Source organism: Lolium perenne, chromosome 6, assembly GCF_019359855.2.
Source record: "Lolium perenne isolate Kyuss_39 chromosome 6, Kyuss_2.0, whole genome shotgun sequence".
Taxonomy (NCBI): Eukaryota; Viridiplantae; Streptophyta; class Magnoliopsida; order Poales; family Poaceae; genus Lolium; species Lolium perenne.
Window position 1 is genome coordinate 111,642,594 of NC_067249.2, and position 10,236 is coordinate 111,652,829.

The window sequence follows — 10,236 nt, forward strand, 5'->3', positions numbered from 1 at the left end:
ATCACAAATTTGTTCATGTCCACCATATACCGGTGGATCAAATAATTTGTCCACCGCAAGGGTAGCACTAACCATTTGTCCAGGTCCCGGACCTATCATAGGAGGGCACTAATAACTCCATTCACTCTCACATGTATGAAATCAAGAAAAGTGCACTAGAGCTACAAACATTTCCAATGAGACTAGAATACGTTAAAAAAATCGTTATTATTCTGCTTGGTGCTCGGGCCGCGTCCCTAATGCCACGAGGCCGTGTGAGCCATTTGTGCTAGCCTCGCAGTGCTTGGTGTGGCACACGCTAGTGTGACACGACCCGGTTCCATCGTTGACCGGAGAGGATATATGCTTCGCTGTGCGGCATGGCTCATCTAGTGTTAACGCCCACTAAGACATAACCCAACACTAGGCATAGATTTAGATGTTTACGCGTATACGGTTTATAGCTACAACTAAGAGCCGTCTTCATCCTAAAAGATCGGATTGAAGGAGGCGGAAACCTCCCCCTTAGGAGCTGGATGTAGCCACTTCTCTTAGAAGAGGTTGGGCTAAACACTAAGGAGCCTCACTAGTCAACAGCAACACTAACATCTCATCCCCTTGAAAAGCCCCTCGGGAAGGCATGGCAATGTTGGCTCTCTCACTACAGGAATGGGGCTATATGCCGAGGGCCGGGAACCCTCGGCGTAGCCTGCTTTAGCCGTCGACATAGCCTGCTTTAGCCGTCGGCTTAGGCTACGCCGAGGGCCGCCCTCGGCATAGCTCCTCGGCGTCTAACTCCCTCGGCAAAGCCACTATCACCGTCAGCGTAGCCCGGCCCTCGGCGTAGCAGGCTACACCGACGGCAAAACCCTCGGCATAGACTTTTAAAAAATTCAAATTTCCCTTCTCCAAAAAAATAAAAAAAAATCGAAAAAATAATATTTTTTTCTATATGCCGACAGCAAAACCCTCGGCATAGATTTTTTAAAATTTTAAAACTTTAATTTCTTTTACACAATTTTTTTTATTTTTTTTACTTGTTTATCTTTCACCCAATACACTTTTAACTCTAACTACACTTAATCTTAGGTCAAATTACAATCATGGTTAAACCTCCCCCTTATGAGCTGGATGTAGCCACTTCTCTTAGAAGAGGTTGGGCTAAGGAGCCTCATGATGACCCACAAGTATAGGGGATCGCAACAGTCTTCGAGGGAAGTAAAACCCAATTTATTGATTCGACACAAGGGGAGCTAAAGAATATTTGTAATCCTTAACAGCGGAGTTGTCAATTCAGCTGCACCTGGAAACAGACTTGCTCGCAAGAGTTTATCAGTAGTAACAGTTTTATAGCAGTAGCAGTAGTGAAATAACAGCAGCAGAGTAACAAAGACAGCAGTAGTGATTATAGTAAACAGCAGTATTAAAATACTGTAGGCACAGGGATGGATGAACGGGCGTTGCATGGATGAGAGAAACTCATGTAACAATCAAGGTAGGGCATTTGCAGATAGTAATAAAGCGGTATCCAAGTACTAATCAATCAATAGACATGTGTTCCATATATAGTCGTACGTGCTCGCAATAAGAAACTTGCACAACATCTTTTGTCCTACCAGCCGGTGGCAGCCGGGCCTCTAGGGAATCTACTGGAAATTAAGGTACTCCTTTTAATAGAGCACCGGAGCAAAGCATTAACACTCCGTGAACACATGTGATCCTTATATCACCGCCTTCCCCTTCGGTTGTCCCAATTTCTGTCACTTTGGGGTCTCGGGTTCCGGACAACAATACGTGTATACAACTTGCAGGTAAGATCATAAAACAATGCATATCATCATGAAACAATAACATGTTCAGATCTGAGATCATGGCACTCGGGCCCTAGTGACAAGCATTAAGCATAACAAGTTGCAACAATATCATAAAAGTACCAATTACGGATACTAGGCACTATGCCCTAACAATCTTATGCTATTACATGACCAATCTCATCCAATCCCTACCATCCCCTTCAGCCTACAGCGGGGGAATTACTCACACATGGATGGGGGAAACATGACTGGTCGATGGAGAGGCGTCGGTGGTGATGATGGCGATGATCTCCTCCAATTCCCCGTCCCGGCGAGGTGCCAGAACGGAGTTTCTGGTCCCGAGACAGAGTTTCGCGACGGTGGCGGCGTACTAGATGGTTTCTGGCGACTTCGACTTCCCTTCTCGCGATTTTAGATCGAAACCCTTAAATAGTCCTGAGGGGGGCGTCAGAGGCTGGCCGAGGCGGCCACACAGTAGGGCCGCGTCCCCCCCTCCAGGCCGCGCCGGCCTAGTGTGTGGGGGGCCTGGGCCTCCCCCAGGCCTGCCCTTCTGGCTCCGTTAATCTTCTGGAAAAATAAGCCCTTCGACATAAATTCCGGGGATTTTCCTGAAAGTTGAATTTCTGCACAAAAATGAGACACCAGGGCAATTCTGCTGAAAACAGCGTTAGTCCGTGTTAGTTGTATCCAAAATACACAAATTAGAGGCAAAACAATAGTAAAAGTGTTTGGGAAAGTGGATACGTTTTGGACGTATCAACTCACTAGTCAACAGCAACCCTAACATCTCATCCCCTTGAAAAGCCCCTCGAGAAGGCATGGCGATGTTGGCTCTCTCACTACAGGAATGGGGCTATATGCCGAGGGCCGGGAACCCTCGGCGTAGCCTGCTTTAGCCGTCGGCGTAGGCTACGCCGAGGGCCGCCCTCGGCATAGCTCCTCGGCGTCCTCGGCAAAGCCACTATCACCGTCGGCGTAGCCCGGCCCTCGGCGTAGCAGGCTACACCGACGGCAAATCCCTCGGCATAGACTTTTAAAAAATTCAAATTTCCCTTCTCCAAAAAAATTAAAAAAATAATCGAAAAAATAATATTTGTTTTCTATATGCCGACGGCAAAACCCTCGGCATAGACTTTTAAAAATTTTAAAACTTTAATTTCTTTTACACAATTTCTTTTAATTTTTTTACTTGTTTATCTTTCACCCAATACACTTTTAACTCTAACTACACTTAATCTTAGGTCAAATTACAATCATGGTTAAACTTCCCAGTCGATCACCCATCCTCACACTACTCCAGCCTCAGCACGCTTAATTTCTTGGTTCTATTCTGATGAGCTTCCATTATAGAATTGACACCTCTTGCTGATAATAATAGTATATCAACCCTATTAACCCTTGAACCTTGATTCACACCGCTTTATTTTTTAATCCCAAACAATTACTTAAGTAGACAACAATGAATATACAAGTAATAATAATATTGAATTCAAATAACAATAAAATGATTTTATTTTTTGGTCTTTTTTCTATTTAATATGGAATAATTAATATCTTTAAATCGGAAAAACGAAATTCCACAAATAATATGTCTAAATCGATCAGAAAAATGAGAGGAATCTAAATATAACATCCATATCATCAGTTGAACCTAAAAATTTGAGGAATCCAAATATGACGCCCAATTTGCCATGTGGCCAAAACGCCCCCTTAGGATATGCGAAATGGCCGTATCTGGCGGGCTGGTGCACCATTCGCCAACACGCTAAACGGATAAAAATTAGCACATAAAGTGATGTGTTATATACCTAAAAACATTTTTTGCGGAATTTATTGAGCGACGGAAAGTGTACCCCTAGTTCAAATCCGGTCAGTTTCCACCGGATTCGGCGGGACATCGCAGGAAGCCGCAAGGATTCCCAGATAGCTAGCACGTACATATGGCATGTGATATGTGGTGCGGAGGCGGTGTCCTAACACTACGCGGAGGTCTCGCGCAATACTAAAATGCACCCCATGTAGCTGCTTGATGACCCACAAGTATAGGGGATCGCAACAGTCTTCGAGGGAAGTAAAACCCAATTTATTGATTCGACACAAGGGGAGACAAAGAACACTTGGAAGCCTTAACAGCGGAGTTGTCAATTCAGCTGCACCTGGAAACAGACTTGCTCGCAAGGGTTTATCAGTAGTAACAGGTTTATAGCAGATGCGATAGTGAAATAACAGCAGCAGAGTAACAAAGACAGCAGTAGTGATTTTAGTAAACAGCAGGATTAAAATACTGTAGGCACGGGGACGGATGACGGGCGTTGCATGGATGAGAGAAACTCATGTAACAATCATAGCAGGGCATTTGCAGATAATAATAAAACGGTGTCCAAGTACAAAGCAATCAATAGGCATGTGTTCCATATATAGTCGTGCGTGCTCGCAATGAGAAACCTGCACAACATCTTTTGTCCTACCAGCCGGTGGCAGCCGGGCCTCAAGGGAAACTACTGGATATTAAGGTACTCCTTTTAATAGAGTACCGGAGCAAAGCATTAACACTCCGTGAACACATGTGATCCTCACATCGCTACCATTCCCTCCGGTTGTCCCGATTTCTGTCACTTCGGGGCCATCGGTTCCGGACAGCGACATGTGTATACAACTTATAGGTAAGACCATAAACAATGAATATCATGATGAAACAATAACATGTTCAGATCTGAGATCATGGCACTCGGGCCCTAGTGACAAGCATTAAGCATAACAAGTTGCAACAATATCATCAAAGTACCAATTATGGACACTAGGCACTATGCCCTAACAATCTTATGCTATTACATGACCAATCTCATCCAATCCCTACCATCCCCTTCGGCCTACAGCGGGGGAATTACTCACACATGGATGGGGGAAACATTGCTGGTTGATGTAGAGGCGTTGGCGGTGATGGCGGCGATGATCTCCTCCAATTCCCCGTCCCGGCGGAGTGCCAGAACGGAGACTTCTGGCTCCCGCGACGGAGTTTCGCGATGTGGCGGCGTTCTGGAGGGTTTCTGGCGACTTCGACTTCTCTCCCTGCGTTTTTAGGTCGAGGCCGATAAGTAGTCCGAAGGAGGGCGTCGGAGGCCAGCCGAGGGGGCCACACCACAGGGCCGCGCGGGCCCCCCTGGGCCGCGCCGCCCTATGGTGTGGGGCCCTCGGGCCTCCACCTCAATTGTCCTTCTGGCTCCGTTAGTTTCCTGGGAAAATAGGGCCTTCTGCATAAATTCCGAGGATTTTCCCGAAAGTTGGATTTACTGCACAAAAACGAGACACGAGCAGTTCTGAAAACAGCGTTAGTCCGTGTTAGTTGCATCCAAAATACACAAATTAGAGGCAAAACAATAGCAAAAGTGTTCGGGAAAGTAGATACGTTTTGGACGTATCAACTCCCCCCAAGCTTAGCTTATTGCTTGTCCTCAAGCAATTCAGTTAACAACTGAGCGATAAAAGAACTTTCACGAACACATTTGCTCATATGATGTATATATTCTCATGCAATGGCTAATACTTAAGCAGTTCATAATGAGATACATGCAAATAAGATCATCTAACAGCTATGTCAATCATGGAGAGGTACCAACAATTAATAAGAAGCATCATGAATCATGTATATAAGCAAGATTGCAATGTTCATAAGAGAGTATGATAAAGTGGTATCTCGCTTGCCTGTATTTGATTGGCAAAACATAAATGCCCGGGCACCTCTGGAGTTCATAGAAAGACTAGAAGTAGTGATTGTCAAAAGATAAATGCATCAAAGTTATACCACAATCAATCATATTTTGAGACAAGCATATTATACTAAGAATGACAGTTGTGCTCTCAAGATAGTGCTCAAAGAAATAATGGAGACACAACATAAAAGTAAAAGATTGACCCTTCGCAGAGGGAAGCAGGGATTAACATGCGCTAGAGCTTTTTATTTTTATAAAGACAGGAGTAAAATTATTTTGAGAGGTGTTTGTTGTTGTCAACGAATGGTAATGGGTACACTAACTACCTCGCCAACCGGACTTTCAAGAGCGGCTCCCATGAATTATTGTATATTTATTTGGCACTCCTTCCAACCTTTCTTGCACAAACCATGGCTAACCGAATCCTCGGGTGCCTGCCAACAATCTCATACCGTGAAGGAGTGCCTTTTTATTTTAGTTTTATTATGATGATGACACTCCCCCCAACCTTTGCTTACACAAGCCATGGCTAACCGAATCCTTCGGGTGCCGTCCAACAATCACAAACCATGGAGGAGTGTCTATTTAAGTTAATTAATTCGGGACTGGGAATCCCATTGCCAGCTCTTTTTGCAAAATTATTGGATAAGCGGATGTGCCACTAGTCCATATGAGAGTCCGTCAAAAGTAAATGACAAGGTTGAAAGCTAAACACCACATACTTCCTCATGAGTGATACATCTCCAACGTATCTATAATTTCCGATGTTCCATGCTTGTTTTATGACAATACCAACATGTTTTGTTCACACTTTATATCATTTTTATGCGTTTTCCGGAACTAACCTATTGACGAGATGCCGAGAGGCCAGTTGCTGTTTTCTGCTGTTTTTGGTTTCAGAAATCCTAGTAACGAAATATTCTCGGAATCGGACGAAATCAACGCCCAGGTTCCTATTTTTCCCGGAACCATCCAGAACACACGAGAAGGGCCAGAGAAGGGGGATAGGGCCACCAGACCACACCCCGGCGCGGCCGGGGGCGCGCCCCCTATGGTCTGGCAGCCCGTGCCCCTCCGACTCCGACTCTTCGCCTATTTAAGTCGTCGTGACCTAAAACCTCGACACCAATTGACGAAACTCCAGAAAGACTCCAGGGGCGCCGCCACCATCGCGAAACTCCAATTCGGGGGATAGAACTCTCTGTTCCGGCACCCTGCCGGACGGGGAATTGCCCCCGAAGCCATCTCCACCGCCGTCTTCACCGCCATCTTCACCGCCATCGCTGCCCCCATGATGAGGAGGGAGTAATTCACCCCTGAGGCTGAGGGCTTCGCTGTAGCTATGTGGTTCATCTCTCTCCCATGTACCTCAATACAATAATCTCATGAGCTGCTTTACATGATTGAGATTCATATGAGTTTTGTATCACAATTTATCTATGTGCTACTCTAGTGATGTTATTAAAGTAGTTCTATTCCTCCTGCACGTGTGTAAAGGTGACTAGTGTGTGCACCGTGTGGTTCTTGTCGTAGGCTATGATCATGATCTCTTGTAGATTGTGGAGTTAATTATTACTATGATGGTATTGATGTGATCTATTCCTCCTACATATGCATGAAGGCGATAGTGTGCATGCTATGTTAGTACTTGGTTTAGTCTTTTGATCTATCTTACACTATAAGGTTACTAAATATGAACAAATTGTGGAGCTTGTTAACTCCGGCATTGAGGGTTCGTGTAATCCTACGCAATGCGTTCATCATCCAACAAAAGTGTAGAGTATGCATTTATCTATTCTGTTATGTGATCAATGTTGAGAGTGCCCACTAGTGAAAGTGTAATCCCTAGGCCTTGCTCCTAAATACTGCTATCGCTACTTGTTTACTACTGCTGCGTTACTACTGCTTGTTTACTGTTTTACTGCGTTACTACTGCTGCAATACTACCACCATCAACTACACGCCAGCAAGCTATTTTTTGGCACCGTTGCTACTGCTCATACTTATTCATACCACCTGTATTTCACTATCTCTTCGCCGAACTAGTGCACCTATTAGGTGTGTTGGGGACACAAGAGACTTCTTGCTTTGTGGTTGCAGGGTTGCATGAGAGGGATATCTTTGACCTCTTCCTCCCTGAGTTCGATAAACCTTGGGTATCCACTTAAGGGAAAACTTGCTGCTGTTCTACAAACCTCTGCTCTTGGAGGCCCAACACTGTCTACAGGAAAGGAGGGGGAACGTAGACATCAAGCACTTTTCTGGCGCCGTTGCCGGGGAGGAAAGGTAAAAGGCACTCATACTCCGGTTCCAGGTAAAGTACTTTTCTGGCGCCATTGTGTTTGTGCTCGAAGCTATTTCCTTTAGATCCTGCAATTGCAACTTTTTGTTTCTTGTTTACACTAGTTAGGCATAATGAAAAACAACAAAAAAATTGGTGAGCTTTTTAATCTTTTTCCTGATTTAGAATTGTTTGATGCAAAAATTAAAAAACCTATGGAACCTTATTTGCATGCTAGTAGCGATGTTATTAGTATGAATGCAATTACTGCTAATGCTATGAAGAAGTCTAAGCTTGGGGAAGCTAGTTTTTGTGGTCTTTTTAGCTTCCCATCTTTAGGGGAGAAAATTTGTTCTGATAATGCTTTATCTCCCATATGCGATAACTCTAATAATGCTTCTGATATTTTAAATCCACCTGCTGAAAGTATTCCGTATAAAATACCCATGAAGATTATTGAACGTGTTATGGACAACCACTATAAAGGGGATGGAACTGTCCATCCTAGAGATCATTTACTGTTTTTGCACGAATTATGTGGGTTATTCAAGTGTGCAGGTATCTCTATGGATGAAGTGAGGAAGAAGCTATTCTCTGTTTCATTGTCACGGTAAAGCAGCGCATTGGTATAAATTGTTGGAGAATAGGCATTCTCTTGGTTGGGAGGAAATTGCATCTCTCTTTTATTCTAAATTTTATCCTCCGCATGAAGTGCATATTGATAGGAATTATATTTATAACTTTTATCCTCGTGATGGAGAGAGTATTTCTCAAGCGTGGGGGAGATTGAAATCACTAATGCTCAAATGTCCCATTCATGAGCTCCCCCGTAATGTTATTGTTAACAATTTTTAAGCGAGGCTTTCAGGACAACACAAGGACTATCTGGACGCGTGTTCGGAGGGATCTTTCACAAGCAAGGAGGTTGAAGCTAGGTGGGACCTCCTTGATCGGATTGAGGACAACGCTGAAGGATGGGAGAACAATGAAGGTAAAGAGTCAGGTATAAATTATGATTATGAATGCATTGAAGCTTTTATGGATACCGATAAATTTCGAAATATGAGTGCTACTTATGGTCTTGACTCTCAAGTTGCTGCAAATCTTTATAAAGCCTTTGCTTCTCATTTCGAATTGCCTAAAAATAATTTTGATAAGTATCATGAACCTTTTAAAGAGGCTTGCATGAAGAATGAAATTGTTGTTAATTATTGCAATAAGCATGCTCAAACTCCTAAGAATGCTATTTCCTATAAGCATGTTAATTTTTGTGGAATACATAGACCTTGTGGAATTAATCAAATCAAAGATGAATATTGTATCCATCATGCTAATGAAAAAACTAGAAAGTGGTTTAGGGCTCTAGATGATCTTGGTAAAAAAGTTTGTGCCCTCTATCCTTTTATTTGTGAAGTTTGCCATGAAGTGGGTCATTTTAATTTTCAATGCTCCTCCAATGATAATTTGAACCCAATGAGTGCTGCAAATTTGTATTGTGATGATGAAATTACTCCTAATCAGCATGATGAACTTACTTTATTTTTGGGGTGTGAAGAACTGTCGAGAAAAATCTCTTTGTTACATATGAGTGATCTTGATATTGATGATGTCCTGCATGGGTGTTTTTCTTATTGCATTGATAATAGCCATACAAATACTTACATACAAAATATTTTAGAAGATGACACCTTGCCAAAATATGATAGGACCGCTGTGTGTTTTCAACTAATTAACGAAAAGGAGGGATCCTCCCAAGTTTCTTCTATTGTTTCTGAAAGTAAATCAGGTTATGTGGACAAGCCACCCACCAAGCCTCTTCTTCCTGAAGAAGGGAACGAGGAGAAGGAAGAGAAAAAGAAGAAGAAGGGAATGAAGAAGAAGAAGAAGAAGAAGAAGAAGGGGAATAAAAAGAAAGAGGTAACATCATATCCCCGCGTATATGAGATAACAATAGGTAACCGTAAGTATGTTGCTCCTAATGATTATTGTGATAATGAATCTGAATATGATGATCTTCCTATGCCCTTTACATACATTAGCAATCGTGATTTGAATGAGCACACTACTTTTGATATTGCAAATCTCTGGGAAACTAATTCTGAAAATGATGATGATAATAATTGCCATAGTATCAGTACTATCCATGCTTCCTCCCATAATGATATAGAAAGCTCTAAGCTTGGGGAAGAGGTGTTTGCAAATCCTTTAGCTACTGGTCATTATGTTCTTGACACATCTCCTTCTAATAACAATAATGGTGTGGACACAGATAAACCGATTGTGAAGGATAACTATTCTATTTCTTATGATGACACTATGCCTCCGATCTCTAATGATTATTATAAAGAATGCTATGATATAGGTTCTAACTATCCTTATGAAACTTGTCATAGTCATGATTGGATTACCAAAAACAATCCCCTTAATAGGCAACTTGTTTACCATGTTCAAA